Below are 17928 nucleotides of genomic sequence, written 5' to 3'. Positions count from 1 at the left end.
CGTGGACATAGATGCCTAACTACCATTTTCCTCCTAACCATGATTTGCTGGGTCTGCGCTCACAGCCAGATCAAAGAGGACCTTGTCAGGTTCTGTGTCTCTGGCCTCTCCTCTCCTTTCAGCTCAGGCTCCACTACAAAGTGCTTGCCCTGAAAATACCCTTTTTCATGAGGTGCAATCTTGTAATTTTCCTCTCCCCTTTCTCTCCAGGTTATGGCTTTTTCATTGATCCTGAATTTCACTCCTTTTTGGTACATGACATGACCTTCTGTCTGTCACGCAGAAAGGTGTCCATGTGCCTTTCTTAGAAGGACACCCACATACAGTATCTAGAATACAATGTACAATGTATACAATGTACACCCACAAAGACAAACCTACAGTATATCCACACCCAAAAAAGATTTGATATACATGAACAACTGTTCTGCCTGTGATTATTATTATTTGACCATGCTGGTCATTTATGAACATTTGAACATCTTGGCCATGTTCTGTTATAATCTCCACCCGGCACAGCCAGAAGAGGACTGGCCACCCCACATAGCCTGGTTCCTCTCTAGGTTTCTTCCTAGGTTTTAGCCTTTCGAGGGAGTTTTTCCTAGCCACCATGCTTCTACACATGCATTGCTTGCTGTTTGGGGTTATAGGCTGGGTTTCTGTACAGATCTTTGAGATATCAGGAGATGTACAAAGGGCTATATGAATAAATTTGATTTGATTTGAACAAGTTGGAAATAGGACATACAGTCACAAGGAGCATACTCTTTATGAATTAACTGCTGTGTCACCTGATTACATGACACACTGGGGACAAATTAGGAGAAAGAGAAATGAAGCAGGAGAAAGAGTTGATGAATAGTTAAAAATGTTCCAAAATGGTCCCAAATGGAATACGCTTCCTAAAGTATGAGAGGTACTCAGTCCCTCCTGGCTATAATCTCATCCCCACCCTGATGGAAAGGAACCTTGAGGTTTGGCACTGAGCTCAGGGGAGTTTGGCTTCGGCTCGCCCCTTGGTCCAAATCAGCGTTGACTAAGCGATTAATCCCTTTCCAGATCTCTGTGCTCCGTCAGCCTCACTCCTAGTTGAGATAAATCAGGCCAGCACAGTCTTTAACGAGGGGACTCTGATGGTAAAGTCTCCCTCACTACCTCATTAACCTGTCTGGGAGAAAAGGACACAGAAAATGAGAAAATGAATTGTGCCTTAATCTCTCACATTCAAAACATATCTATCTCACTCTAGTTGATGTAAGACACAGGCCTAGTGACATTTTATCTTCACATTTTTGCATCTTTATTAGAGTAAGCAACAGTTCCCCGTTGGCTGGGATGTTATGATGATTGAAGGATTATTATCCTTCAGAACACTATGGCCAGGGAAGCATGCTGTCATGGAGCTGTCTCGGCTAGGTCTTGCTAGGTTTAGTGGATAGAAACTGATGTTAACACAAAAAGATAACTCTCAAAACATTTGAGCTCTGATCCTTAGATCTGAGATCATATTACTTAAATGTTTGTTAAATCCAGTCCAATGAATTGGAGATAAAAAGACCAATGGGAATCTGGGAATAGAGAGTTTTACTGAATAGTTAGTTATAATTGGCGCTAAGGGCACATTCTGAGAAAATGATCTCAACTTGACCTCGTCCACAGACTTTAACACCACTGACTTCAAAGGGATATAGTCCACTTGCTTTTGAAAATCTTAAAAATGATTCAGTTTGCGGGAAGAATAACTGGGGACATTTAAATAGCATTTGTTTTCCGTCTTTTTGTGGTTGATATCAAATAAATGTGGACAGGGCAAACAAAGGGCAACCCATAGACAGATTGGTTGTTTAGCAACAAAACCGAGACATACGCAAGTATGGGGCAAAACAGACAGGGTTGACATAGATTGTTGAGAACATCTAAGCTATATTTTGTCTTCAATATTTATTGCAAACATAAATACATTTGCACAATGAGCACTTGTTGTTTCTCAAATACATTGTTACAGTCACTGGTTAGCTAGCTAGCCATTTTTAGCCATATTAACATTGACATGAAATTAGTCAAAACACCTCAAAACAACACATGGTATCAATAACAAGCTGAAACAAGCTGAAACAAGTCACTTACTATTTCCCACTCAGTTTCTTGTGATTCTTGATAGCAATCTAGCCATCCTGAATCACAACAACACGCTGACTTCTGCCTCATTGAAGTGCGCACATTGTTTTCGTGACATTGTCAGCGAGCCCATCTAAAAGAAACCTGTTCAGTTGACAATGTTACGTCATTTTGGTTCTGCACAGACTGTTCAAACTCTGCCCAAATGAACCGCTGATGGCATACACTTCACTGAATGAATGAATCAACCAAATGCTTAGAAAACGGTAAGATATGATGGCATGTTAAATTTACTGTCAAACAGAATTGTATCTTTGTAATAAAAGGCTATTTTAGTGAAGAATCTCCTTGAAGTCACTGTGAATCATTAACCAACTGGTTGTAATTACACCGTATGCTCACCCTCACACTGTTGTCAATTAGAATAATAAATGCTGTAAATGCATGTGAAGTGGAATAACCGTTTACATACTATAAATGTTTCAAGCACATTTATTAGGTTTGCATAAACACAACGTTGTATCCACATCTGTTTATTGGTTAATTGGTTTATTCGGATTCCCATTAGATTTTGCAGAAGCAGCAGCTATTCTCCCTGGGTCCGGTTGCTCTATTATGAATTAAAAAGGAAGTCATGAATATAATGACCATATCATTCTCACACTTGTACAGCTGTTATACTCCCTGCTATATTACCCTCTGTGCTTCAGTGTCAGATTGTGCCACTTCCGACTTCATGGTATGTGTCAAATTTAGGACAGGGCCGTGTGGAATACCAAATGGGGATGGATGCCCTTACAGAAAAACACATGATTTCACATTACATTTCATGTGGAGGTGAGAGGACGAATGGACGGGTCCAAGCATAAAGGGCTCATTTTGTAAGGCTGACATGTCTGATTTAGATTCTTCAAAGTGTCCACCCTTTGCCTTGATGACAGCTTTGCACACTCTTGGTATTCTTTCAAACAGCTTCATCTGGAATGTTTTTCCAACAGTCTTGAAGGAGTTCCCACATATGCTGAGCACTTGTTGGCTGCTTTTCCTTCACTCTGCAGTCCAAGTAATCCAAAACCATCTCAATTGGGTTGAGATAGGTTGACTGTGGAGTTCAGGCCAACTGAGGCAGCACTCCATCACTCTCCTTCTTAGTCAAATAGCTCTTATACGAAAAAACAAATGACAGTACCACTAAGTGCAAACCAAATGGAATGGAGTATCGCTGCAGAAGCTGTGGTTGACATGCTGGTTAAGTGTGCCTTGAATTTTAAATACATCACTGACAGTGTCACCAGCAAAGCACCCCCGCACCCACACCTCCTCCTCCTTGCTTAATGGTGGGAACTACACCTACTCTGCGTCTCACAAGGACATGGCAGTTGGAAACAAAAATCTCAAATTTGGACTCATCAGACCAAAGGATAGATTTCCACCGGTCTAATGTCCCTTGCTCATGTTTCTTGGCCCAAGCAAGTCTCTTCATCTCATTCGTGTCCTTTAGTAGTTTTTTCTTTGCAGCAATTTGACCATGAAAGCTGATTAATGCAGTCTCCTCTGAACAGTTGATGTTGAGATGTGTCCGTTACTTGAACTCTGTGAAGCATTTATTTTTGCTGCAATTTCTGAGGCTGGTAACGCTAATGAACTTATCCTCTGCAGCAGAGGTAACTCTGGGTTTTCCTATCCTGTGGCTCTCCTCATGAGAGCTAGTTTCATCATAGCGCTTGATGGTTTTTGCGACTGCACTTGAAGAAACTTTCAAAGGTCTTGTCTAAAAGTAATGATGGACTGTTGTTTCTCTTTGCTTATTTGAGCTGTTCTTTCCATAATTTGTACTTAGTATGTTACCAAATAGGGCTATCTTCTGTATATCACCCGTACCTTGTCACAACAAAACTGAATGGCTCAAATGCATTAAGGAAAGACATTCCACAAATTAACTTTTACCAAGGCACATTTTACCAAATGCATTCCAGGTCATTCCCTCATGAAGCTGGTTGAGAGAATGCCAATAGTGTTAAAAGCTGTCTTCAAGGCAAAGGATGGCTACTTTGAAGAATCTCAAATATAAAATATATTTTGATATGTTTAACACCAATTTTTGGTTTCGTATGATTCTATTTGTGTTATTTCATAATTTTGATTTGTTCACCATTGTTTGAAAATGAAGAAAATAGTCAAAATAAAGAAAACCCCCTTTAATGAGTAGGTGTGTCCAAACTGTTGACTGGTAGTGTTTTTTGTTCCTCCTCTGTAATTAGGCCTTCACATGAATCTTTATGTATAGCTGTTTATTTTACAGTATTAATAGAAAAATCCTTCAAATTAACTTCAGTTAGTGGAGATGGAGGAGACTGAAATGAAAACAGATGCTTAAGGTATTTTGCTTCCTCTTTCAAAATATAGTTTGGTGAATTATGGATGTCAATCCTTTTTGGTAGCATTTCTATGTTGAAGATAAAAATGCCTTGCCTTTTTCCACATTTTGATACTTTACAGCCTTATTCTAAAAATGAATCTAAAATGTTTTCCTTATCAACCTATACACAACACCCCATAATGACAAAGCGAGAACAGGTTTTAAAAATGTTTGCATAAAATAACAATACCTTCTAGAAATACCTTCTTTACGTATCTTCTTTAAGTATTCAGACCCTTTGCTATGAGACTCGAAATTGAGCTTAGGTGCATCCATTGATCATCCTTGAGATGGTTCTACAACTTGATTGTATTCCACCTGTGGTAAATTCAATTGATTAGACATTATTTGGAAAGGCACATAGCTGCCCATATAAGGTCCCACAGTTGACAAAGCATGTCAGAGCAAAAACTAAGCCATGAGGTCAAAGGAATTGTCTGTAGAGCTCTGAGACAAGATTGTGTTGAGGCACAGATCTGGGGAAGAGTTCCAAAAAATCTCGACAGCATTGAAGATCCCCAAGAACACAGTGGCCTTTGTCATTCTTAACTTTAAGAAGGTTGGAACCACAAAGACTATTCCCAAAGCTGAGCAATCAAGGGAGAAGGGCCTTGGTCAGGGAGGTGACCAAGAACCCGAGGGTCACTCTGACAGAGCTCCAGAGTTTCTCTGTTGAGATGGGAGAACCTTTCAGAAGGACATCCATTTCTGCAGCACTCCATCAATCAAACCTTTATGGAAGAGTGGTCAGACAGAAGCCCCTCCTCAGTAAAAGGCACATGACAGCCTGCTTGGAGTTTGTCAAAAAGCACGTAAAGGACTCTGACCATGAGAAACAAGATTCTCTGGTCTGATGAAACCAAGATTGAACTCTTTGGCCTGAATGCCAAGCGTCACATCTGGAGGAAACCTGGCAACATCCCTATGGTGAAGCATGGTGGTGGCAGCATCATGCTGTTGGGATGTCAAGGGAAAGATGAACGGAGCAAAGTACAGAGATCTGTGATAAAAACCTGGAGCGCTCAGGACCTCAGACTAGGGTGAAGGTTCACCTTCCAACAGGAAAATGACCCTAAGCACACATCAAGACAACGCAGGAGTGGCTTCGGGACAAGTCTCTGAATGTCCTTGAGCCCAGTCAGAGCCCGGATTTGAACCCGATCAAACATCTCTAGAGAGACGTGAAAATAGCTGTACAGCGAACCTCTCCATCCAACCTGACAGAGCTTGAGAGGATTTGCAGAGAAGAATGGGAGAATTTCCCCAAATACAGGTGAGCCAATCTTGTAGCGTCATACCTAAGAAGACTCAAGGCTGTAATTGCTGCCAAAGGTACTTCAACAAAATACTGTGTAAAGGGTCTGAATACTTATGCATACTTATGTGATATTTCAGTTTTTTATTTGCAAACATTTCTAAAAACCTGTTTTTGCTTTGTCATTATGAGGTATTGTGTGTAGAATGTTGAGAAGAAGAAAAAACAATTTAATCCATTTTTGAATAAGACTGTAACATATCAAAAATGTGGAAAAAGTCAAGGGGTCTGAATATTTTCCATATGCACTTTATATGTAGGAAAAAGTATTTTATAAATGATTTTGTCTTGGTTAAAAGCAAGTTGTCATCCAGTAGGCTTTGATTACATTTCCAATATCCTTGTCTTCGCAGAAATTCTTGAAGAGTAATGTGTTAACCTGTCATTTGATGGTGCGACACTATTCAGTACCATATCAACACTCTTTTAACTTTTGTTGCCAGCGAAATTGACATAAGAAACTAGTCAAGACAATGAGCTTGATTGAGCCTGAAACATGTATATCTCAATAGGTCAAACTATTTAAGCGTCCTTATATCCACTAGTTCCAATATGTCCATAATATTCATATTTTCCTTAAGTGCTTTTTTTTAGGGTACGAGTTCGTAGTATCATTTCCTTTATGCTCCATTGAAGTACTTATAATCGCCTAAATTTACCATTAAGAAATACGTTATAATTAAATATAATTAGAAACCATAGTTGTGTACAAGCTTTTAGGTCCATAACATCATTTCCCAGTGTTATTTCATGTGACATTGCACTGTGGTGATGGTAGTTTAAAGATAACCCTCACACAGGCACACTTCTCAATGACCAATAACGTTGTTTTGTTAACTTCAGAAAAACACAATGCTTACAGTTATGGCTTTTCAATATTCTACTTCACAATTTTGAAAAAGCAAGACAATGATGTACATAAACACGACAGATCCCTTTTTGACGGTGATATCATTATCATTATAATATCAACAACTTCAAGTTCTACAGCCATTTAGGTGGAAATCAAGCTGACAAAGCTAGCCCTATTAAAACTATTGGCGAAAAGGGATGACTTACAAATGGATTGTCCACTGGGACCTCCCTGTAGTGATTGGAGCTTGGCTTTGACCCTTGGTTAATCCAGAACGAGGGGGAAATCCAATCAATTGGCAGACATGGAGCCTTGGCTCTTGCTTAAACCTCTAAGAAAAATGGCTGAATCTTTTTCAGAGAAAAATTCAACCAAACAGTCACCTTAGCCATGCTAAATTTATACTGAACAAAAATACAAATGAAACATGCAACAACTTCTACGATTTTATTGAGTTAGTGTTTATATAAGAAGGTCAATTGAAATAAATAAATTAGGCCCTAATCTATGAATTTCACATGACTGAGCAGGGGCCCTGCCATGGGGGTGCCTGGGAGGGCATAGCCCCACCCACTTAGGAGCCAGGCCCAGCCAATCAGAATTTGGTTTTCCCCACAAAAGAGCTTTATTACAACAGAAATACTCCTCAGTTTCATCAGCCGATCGGGTGGCTGGTCTCAGACCCTTCTGCAGGTGAGGAAGCCGGATATTGAGGTCCTGGGCTGGTGTGGTTACTTGTGGTATGCGGTTGTGAGGCCGGTTGGACATACTGCCAAATTCTTTAAAACGTTGTTGGAGGTGGCTTATGGTAGAGAATTGAACATTAAATTATCTGGCAACAGCTCTGGTGGTAATTCCTGCAGTCAGCATACCATGCTCCCTCAAACTTGAGACATCTGTGGCTTTGTGTTGAATGGCATTTTATTGGCCCCAGCACAGTGTGTACCTATCTAATTATCAGCTTCTTGAGGATGGATTATCTTGGCAAAGGAGAAATGCTCACTAACAGGGATGTAAACTAATGTGTGAAAAAATGTTTAGCGAAATAAGCTTTTGTGCAGATATAACATTTCTGGGATGTTTTATTTCAGCTCATGAAACATGGAACCAACACTTTACATGTTGTGTTTATATTTATGTTCAGTAGACTGTATATAGTTACACAATCCTCTCGTCTTTCTTTGTGGCATACACAAATTAAACATCTACATTTTTTGTTTGATTCAAATACACTGATGAGATGTTATTCATAATTTTTTAAATTTTTTTGTAATGTGAATATGATTATATTTGGGTATTCGTAAACCAGTGGTGATCTATGCCAGTTAAGATTAGGAAGTCCACTTTTTTTATGATCATGGCCTTATTTCTATTACAGCATATTGGATAACTGTCATTCATATTCCATTCACCCTTCTCAATGTAACATCGATAGGTTTAGGCTACTGCATGATACTCAAATTTGCCCTATAACCATCATGATGTTGCTAAAACCTAGTCTACGACTGAAAGTTTATAATGTAGGTGCACAGGTCGAGAGACAAATTGGAATAATCAAGGTGACAGACTGTGACACATTCAATATCAGCTAGCACACTCTTGCCTGCATCTAGATGATCTTGGGTGTAATCATTAGTCCAACTAAACAAGAGTTTCTACTGGACAAATTCAGGTAGGTCCCTCCCTGTTTCGTTCTGTTTGCTTCTGATTGCCCGCACACACAGGTCACTATCATGGCAACCACATACAGGATCATCACTTTGCTCATTGTATCATTCCTTTTCGCATCTACGCTGTCCCCTCGTGTCACCTTTTCCCATCGAGTGTGGACTTCAGTGCGCAACACAACAGCTGTCTGTGACCAGGTGCAAAAACCTCTCCAAGCCAAACCCTCATACCATAACTGCTACACAGCCTACATCGTTGTCATCATATCAACGTTATAGTCAATTAGAACTAATGCGTTAGTAAACCCACAACCCAATCCATGTGTACAATTACACAGTAGTGTACAGCAAGAAGTTTAGCAGTTACACTGGCAGACCCCGATGGCAATACATTATTAAAACCGGAAGCTTACCTTGATTTGGAAGAGTTGCAGTGTGTGATTGCTAACATAAATTGCATTCCTCTCTGTTTGAGTAAGGTTGTTGAGTAAGCTAAATTAGCTGCATCAGCTAATTAAGTAAAATGTAAACTGCTTCTGCTGCTTCTCCTTAATTGTTGAATACATGAATTTGTTCTTTCTCTCTCTTTGAGCCAACTACACTCGTAAGAAAAAAAGGTGTTACCTGGAACTTAAAAGTCTTCTCCAGCTGTCCCCATAGGAGAACCCTTTGAGGAACCCTTTTTGGTTCCAGGTAGAACCTTTTACACAGAGGAACCCAACAGAGCTCTACCTGGAACCAAAAAGGGTTACACCTTGTAACCCCAAAAATTATTAAGAGTATACTAGCTGTAGCTTATGCTTTCACTGCTAGAATCATTCTCTGATCCTTTGATTGGATGGACAACATGTCGGTTCAGAATGCAAGAGCTCTGACAGGTTGGAGGACGTCTTCCGGAAGTCGTCATAATTACTGTGTAAGTGTATGAAGGTGGTTATAACCACGAGCCTCCTAGGTTTTGTATTGTAGTCAATGCACCCAGAGGAGCACAGAAAATTCAATGAGTAAGATAGTCCTCCCCTTCCTCCTCTGAGGAGCCTCCACTGTTGGAAAATCACCTGCCTACACACACCAAAAAGTTATAAGCAAGAACAATGTTATCCTTCTTTTCATGTCTTGTCTTTCAGTAAAGGTATTGATTAGAATGAACCCGGCATAATTGCTTTCACAACCGTAGTGAACCAGGAATCAAGGAGGTAGAGTTGAATCCATTTCCTTTTCTTCATATAAGGCAGAGATACAGTATCAATCTTCCCCTTACTTTATGATTAGTCCTTTTTTCAATTAAGGTGAAGGGCTGTTCATTTCCAGCTGCTGAAGGGGAGGTGTGCGGATGAATGGACAGGTCCAGGTAGAAAGTGCTCGTTCTCTCAGGCTGATAGGTCTGATTTGAAAGGAGAGGCCTCTGGGTAATTATTCCCTAAAACCAGATCCACCAGACTCTCCATCTCAGACCTGCAGGGATTCATATCATGTATTACAATGAGATTATTGTCTCCTTTGTTAATAGATTTTTAATTATATAAACACATGGGAATCAATTAGATTCCCGCACATGCGAGTTGAGCACCACGCTTGTGGAACAATCTTCAGAATAATGTACAGATGGATGTATAGGGCAATTAAGACTGTTTGTGGGGACCTCTTTACTGATAAATGTGGTTGTTTTTTCTGATTGTGTTTTGTATTTCTGTATTTTCTTTGTACTACCTATTTGTTGATTGCATATTGTATTTAATGTTTCTATACTGCAGGGCTTATTTTGCAAAAGAGAAACATGATTCTCTGTTGAAATAAAGGGTAAAGTGATGCTACAAAGTTTTTGTATATTTTTAAGCCAGTAGTTTTGAAAGTAATGCTCAAAAGCCAAAAGGGTCCCCGAAAATTGTGCACAATTGAACGCTAACAACCCTAAAGCTTCTCAACTAAAAGGGATCTTGAAACATTTTTCAGGCATCTTTTGAGGGAGTAAAATGCTCTGACATTTGTTGAGCCTGCAGGTGATCTATGAGAGTTAATTGGTCACAGAAAAGGACAATGTGTTGAGGTTCTCACAGGCAGAGGCATAGATTAATGAGTGCTGTGCACCTGTCAATCTTTACGTTAGAGTATGGTTTCATTTGGGGTTATAACAGACAACACTACTGCAAATCAGAGATTACATTATGTTGATGGGAACGATTGGATTTGGTTTCTCTTTGAAAGATCAGTGATACAAATGAACCTCTAGAGTGTTCGTTTGAAACAGACATTCAATGCTAAACTGGTTTAGCAATATTTCTGGCAGACAGCCTCAGAAAATGTGATTTCTCTCTCTTTATTTTCCTTCTTCTCACCTCTGAATTGTGTCTATGTGGAATGAAAGAGGCTTCTCCTACCCGCTTGCTGTGTGTCCACTGTGAGGATTCTATGACAGGAAGATCATTGTGAGTATGATGTAGCCATTTGTCTGCATCCTATTCCTTTAAAGTATTGGCCTCTGATCTCTCTGCTTAATTAAACATCAGGTGAGCAGTCATATTTAATCAGAGACGGCCATAGGGTTCTCATTACTTGGCATTAGTGTCTGAATAACATAAACATTTCCTCTCATACTGGACTTGTTCAAATGTTTTATCCCAAAAAAACCTTAGGTCAACTACTTCAAATCTGGAGTCGCCAAAGGGCCTTGCTGGAGGTTCATAAACAGGTAAATTAACTCCTGAACCATTTGCTAACTCATTTAGACCTAAACTATCAGATTAACTTCAAACTGCAGACCAGGGGTTGGAACCGGTTCATGTAACAGAACCGGAGACCAGAAAATAACAAACATTTTCAAGGAACGAAAACAGAACCAGGAATGATAGTGATCTATTGTGTTCCGGAACAGAACAGTTATTTAAAATGTCATGGGAACCAGTCAATAATTAAGCAATAAGGCACAAAAGGCAGCGCTGCAGTATATCATGAATACAGTCACAGATAAATGGCATTGTTCGGCCCGACACGGTATAAAACAGTTACCAAAATATTACAATAACCAAATATATATATATATATATCTCTATATATATCTATATACTGTATATACAGTATATACATACAGTTAAAGTCGGAAGTTTACATACACCTTAGCCAAATACATTTAAACTCAGTTTATCACAATTCCTGACATTTAATTCTAGTAAAAAATCCTTGTCAGGATCACCACTTTATTTTAAGAATGTGAAATGTCAGAATAATGGTAGAGAGAATGATTTATTTGGTAGAATTGCCTTTAAATTGTTTAACTTCGGGTAGCATTCCACCAGCTTCCCACAATAAGTTGGGTGAATTTTGGCCCATTCCTCCTGACAGAGCTGGTGTAACTGAGTCAGGTTTGTAGGCCTCCTTGCTGGCACACACTTTTTCAGTTCTGCACACAAATGTTCTATAGGATCAAGGTCAGGGCTTTGTGATGGCCACTCCAATACATTGACTTTGTTGTCCTTAAGCCATTTGGAAGTATACTTGGGGTCATTGTCCATTTGGAAGAACCATTTGCAACCAATTGTTGCTTCAATATATCCACGTAACTTTCCTACATCATGATGCCATCTATTTTGTGAAGTGCACCAGTTCCTCCTGCAGCAAAGCACCCCCACAACATGATGCTGCCACCCCCTTGCTACACGGTTGGGATGGTGTTCTTCGGCTTGTAAGCCTCCCCCTTTTTCCTCCAAACATAACGATGGTCATTATGGCCAAACAGTTCTATTTTTGTTTCATCAGACCAGAGGACATTTCTCCAAAAAGTAAAATTTTTGTCCCCATGTGCAGTTGCAAACCGTAGTCTGGCTTTTTCATGGCGGTTTTGGAGCAGTGGCTTCTTCCTTGCTGATTGGCCTTTCAGGATATGTCAATATAGGACTCGTTTTACAATGGATATAGATATTTTTGTACCTGTTTCCTCCAGCATCTTCACAAGGTCCTTTGCTGTTGTTCTGGGATTGGTTTGCACTTTTCTCACCAAAGTACGTTCATCTCTAGAAGACAGAACGCGTCTCCTTCCTGAGCGGTATGCCGGCTGCGTGGTCCCATGGTGTTTATACTTGCGTACTATTGTTTGTACAGATGAACGTGGTACCTTCAGGCATTTGGAAATTGCTCCCAAGGATGAACCAGACTTGTGGAGGTCTACAATTGTTTTTCTGAGGTCATGGCTGATTTCTTTTGATTTTCCCATGATGTCAAGCAAAGAGGCATTGAGTTTGAAGTTAGGCCTTGAAATATATCCACAGGTACACCTCCAATTGACTCAAATTATGTCAATTAGCCTATCAGAAGCTTCTAAAGCATGCACAAAGTAGATGTCCTTACCAACTTGCAAAAACTAATAATTAATTAATTAACAAGAAATTTGTGGAGTGGTTGAAAAACAAGTTTTAATGACTCCAACCTAAGTGTATGGAAATTTCCCACTTCAACTGTATATTCACTACCGGCCAAAAGTTCTAGAACACCTACTCATTCAAGGGGTTTTTCTTCATTTTTACTATTTTCTACATTGGAGAATAGTGAAGACATCAAAATTACGAAATAACACATGGAATCACACATATGGATTCATGTAGTAACCAAAAAAGTGTTAAACAAATTAAAGAATATTTTATTTTTGAGATTCTTTGCCTTGATGACAGCTTTTCACACTCTTGGCATTCTCTCAACTAGCTTCATGGGGTAGTCACGTGGAATGCATTTCAATTAACAGGTGTGCCTACTTAAAAGTTAATTTGTGGAATGTTTTTCTTTCTTAATGCGTTTGAGCCAATCAGTTGTGTTTTGACAAGGTAGGGGGGTAAATAGCCTTATTTGGTAAAAGACCAAGCCCATATTAATAAGCAAATAAGCAAAGAGAATCAACAGTCCATCATTACTTTAAGACTTGAAGGTCAGTCAAAACAGAAAATGTCAAGCATTCGAAAGTTTCTTCAAGTGCAGTCGCAAAAACCAACAAAAGCTATGATGAGGACTGCCACAGGAATGGAAGCTCTGCTGCAGAGGATATGTTCATTAAGTTAACAGACTCAGAAATTGCAGCCTAGATAATTACTTCAGAGTTCAAGTAACAGATACATCTAAAAATAACGGTTTAATTATTTAATTTAATTTAAACTTTATTTAAATAGGCAAGTCAGTTAAGAACAAATTCTAATTTACAATGACGGCCTACTAAAAGGCAAAAGGCCTCCTGCAGGGACGGGTGCTTCGATAAAAATCCAAATAGATATATATATATATATATATATATACATATTTATGTATATAAATATAGGACAAAACACACCACGACAAGACAGACAACACAACACTACGTAAAGAGAGACCTAAAGACAACAACATAGCAAGGCAGCAACACATGACAACACAGCATGCTAGCAACACAACATGGTAGCAGCACAAAACATGGTACAAACATTATTGGGCACAGACAACAGCATGAAGGGCTAGAAAGTATAGACAACAATACATCACGCAAAGCAGCCACAACTGTCACTAAGCATGTCCATGATTGAGTTTTTTAATGAAGAGATTGAGATAAAACTGTCCAGTTTGAGTGTTTGTTGCTGCTTGTTCAAGTTGATAGCTGCAGCGAACTGAAAAGAGGAGTGACCCAGGGATGTGTGTGGTATGGGGACCTTTAATGGAGTGGCTATAAACCTGCCCAGGGACTGCGGTTGAAAATTAGCGGGCTGGCTAAAACCGTCACTTTTACTGAAATGTTTATTAATGTGCACTGCCACTGTAAAAATAAAATAAACTCAAACTAAACACAAATCCAGAGAATGCCAGACTTTGACAGAATTTGCCCACAAAGTACAGCTGCTCCACCTTCACAAGGTGAGTCCAAGAATGTATTGTATGCTTGTGCATAAATTATGTAATATGCAAGGGAGATATGTATGTACACAGCGAAGAAAGTCATACTAAGTGTATGTTGTGTCGCAAGCTGTAATTTGGTATATTTTCACCTACGCTGTATTGTAAACACATCATTCGTGGCCCGGTATGTGCTACTGATAGCAGTGGTGGTGCTTGGCTTGCACATGCAAATTCAGCCCACACAACATTTTTATAAAGGGATAGAATAGAAAGCTTATTTAAAGCGTCAAATAGTCTTACATGACGTGTATCTTTTTTGACACGCAAAGACCCAAAGGCCGTTCAATGTGCCTAACCCTAATTATTTGGTCTATTTTCACCTCTTAATTTCACCTACTGCACATATAGCCTTTAACCTGTTTTAGAGCTTTCATTGTCTGTTTATATGCCCCCTTAATTTATCCTACGGTTCTGACTTGTACAGGGAGTGCGGCTCATGTTCTGAATTCTGTCGCTGTACATTTCAAAAGTGCTGAACAAATAATTGTATTGACTACGTCCGTTGTCACTTGCTCATTAATGTCTTAATTGATATTAAGGATTGCCTCTTATCCGCTTGTCGTCCCATTATGCCATAGTTTGTACATCTCAACTGTCAGTAGAAACCACATATGATTAAGCAAGTCAGCCATATCAGCTATGTTTTTTTTAAAGGCAGTAAATGAGGCTGAATAAACTGTTTCGCTGCCAGACAAGGCTACCCTGATTGCCAGGTGTAGCAGTGGTAAGGTGTTGGGACTCTGCTGTTGGGACAGCTTTATGTGAGCCCTAACAGTTTGTGGGCACCGTTTGTCACCGTTATAGTACAATTAATGTGTTGTGGCTTTGCTGGCATGTATCCCACTTCTTTTTTTTGCCACACAAAGATTTACATGCTAAAATTGCCACTGGGTACAACAGACATTAAAAATAAAAGGGAATCATTTGGTGCGTTTGTAAATTCAGAGCATTGTCAGATTGTCTGTTTCTAAATTCAGAGCATTTCGCTTTCGGAATGTTCAGAGCGCACACTGGACACTGGCCGATGAGAGGGGTTGATCCGAGTGTTTTGACCTCACAATGGCAGTCAAGAACCCAAGCTAACTGGCTAAAGTTGGCTAGCTACTTCCAGACACAAATGAGTGAACACCTCACTCTGACCATTTTACTCACCCTAGCAGAGCTGTTTAGGCTGTTTTCATGTCATCTAGAGCGTTAGTGAATAAGTGTGCTGCTGGCAACAATTTTATTTTTTAGCCGACGTTCACTGACATCGTTCATATTCAACGGGTGTTGTGCTTTCGTAAATTCTTCAGTTATTCTGCGCTCTGGCACACTCAGGCAAGAGTGCTCTGAAATGGGAATTGATAGCCTGAGTGAATTTATGAACGCACCCCACTATTTGAGGTCGGACAGGCAGACAATGAGGCTTATATTAACCCCCGCTGTAGGCCACCAAACTAAATGCTAGGCTGAAAGCAAGGGGATATGATGTGCGAGATGAGATAAGTACAAGAGGTGATTCGGACAGCAACATGAACATGATATTTTTATTGAGGTGCAGTGATAATTTTCAGATGCAACTGTTTGCAGGCATAGGTATGTCTGTGAAAGCCAATACATCACAACTTGAAACAATGCTTGTCCAATCATCATCCAGGATCCAAACAAACAGTTTTATAATGGTATTTTTTGTAAAAAAATATATTCCTAATATATAATTATGTAATTCAGTTCTGATGCTAGTAATAGCCTAAACACATTCCACACACTTCAAGCCAAGCCACATGTTTTTCCTCGCTATTTTAACCCGTGAAATTTCAGTCGCATCTTGTGTCTGCACTTATATGACCAATCAAACATGTAAACAATCAGCTAACCCTTTCCGTAGCAAGCTTCTCTATAAGTGCTTATTGGTAAAGTAAATTAATGAGATAAATGTTAAAACTATGTTGATTTCACATTTGAACGGTTACTTTTTTTTAGTTTGAACCGGTTCAGAACATTATTATGCTGGTCGGAACAAAACAAGAGGGCTTCTGTTCGCAACAAACAATTGACAAATGTTTTGCTTCCAAACCCTGCTGCTGACACAACTTAAGTAATTCAAATGACAAAAACAATTTCAAGTATTTGAAGAGATGGAACGTTTTATTCAAACACATTGGGCTTTTGTTGGTTGTAGTTAAATAGTCGGCAATTACCTGACATGAGATTTGGAGCACAATTGTCTCTCCTACTATTGAAAACCACAAGGAGAAAGGCTAGCAAAGAACCCTGAGAATCAATGATGACTCAAGAAAAGAAAATGGTCGCTGGACCGAGAGTGACTGACTTCATGCCTCACGGACTTTATGAAAATGAAAACCACACAGCAATGACCACACAAAAGACCCCCTGATGGGGAGAAGTGAACTGGATATATGCAATACAGACAAATGTAAACTACATCAAAAGAATGAAAATAAGAAAATAACCTAAAAGAAGAAGATAAAGAGAGATGTGTTACATTTATCTTTATGTTCATCAATGCATTGAAACATACTTTAACTTACCCTTTTTTTCTCCTCAAGTCCTCAAGTCAGTGATGGCCTCCCAGGAGATGAGACATACTGTGAATTGGTGAGCTGAGACTATGGGTCTACATGACAGATGAAGTGAAATCCTAATTTCATTATTCCAGGAAATAGTACATCTCTCTGCCAGCTGAGTGACTCCTCTCTCCTATTTCACAGAGAGTGTTCTCTGTTCTGAGGAAGAAGTGTGGCTCAGATTATGCATGCTCCTGTACTGTCTTGGGAGAACTAGGGGACAGAATGAAAAAGACCACTTCAATTATTCATATTCTCTCTTTGGAAGGGCATATAGAGAAGGACCTGAAATAGAATTCAAGGCTATTTCAGTGAGAACCCTTGGTGGGTTCTCCTTGGCCTAACCTCTGTCTACTAGGACAGTGCACTTAGGGAGAAAGACCTATTATGCTTGATTTATTTTTCTCCACAAATGAGAGGAAATGTCATCAAATCAAACAAAATGTATTTATAAAGCCCTTTTTACATCAGCAGTTGTCAAAGTGTTTATGCAGAAACCGAGCCTAAAAGCCCAGAGAGCAAGCAATGCAGATCTAGAAGCTTGGTGGCTAGGAAAAACTAGGAAAAACTCCCCATAAAGACTGGAACCTAAGAAGAAACCTAGAGAAGAACCAGGCTCTGAGGGGTGGCCGTCCTCTTCTGTCTGTGTCGTGCAGAGATTATAAGAGTACATGGCCATTAAGGCCAGATCGTTATATTGTGAAACTATGAGTAGATTAGATAAATTTAAGATCACTGTACTCTTTAGTTACTCTTGGCCTGGTTTTCATTTCAATGTACTTGGGTTTAATTTAAATTATGCTGTGGTGGCAGCAATGCATTATACATTCAATTACTGGGGTGAAGAGAGGCAAGTGGGGTTAACAATGACCCCAGAACCTTGGTATAATAGACAAAAGTTTAATGTAGCAAATGACATAATTGAGGTGATCAGGTTGTACATGTGTTAGTATCACACATTTTTTTTCAAATAGAGGAGACACCAGTGGCGATAGTAGCAGTTTGAGAGTGTACGCGTGATTATTTGATAAGCACATGTTCAAGTTACGCTATGAAACGTTGTTTATGGGGTGTTCTTGGAC

The sequence above is a fragment of the Oncorhynchus nerka genome, linkage group LG19 (genome assembly GCF_034236695.1).
Source record: "Oncorhynchus nerka isolate Pitt River linkage group LG19, Oner_Uvic_2.0, whole genome shotgun sequence".
In the NCBI taxonomy this organism is placed as follows: Eukaryota; Metazoa; Chordata; class Actinopteri; order Salmoniformes; family Salmonidae; genus Oncorhynchus; species Oncorhynchus nerka.
Note: the sequence above shows the minus strand (reverse complement) of the source record.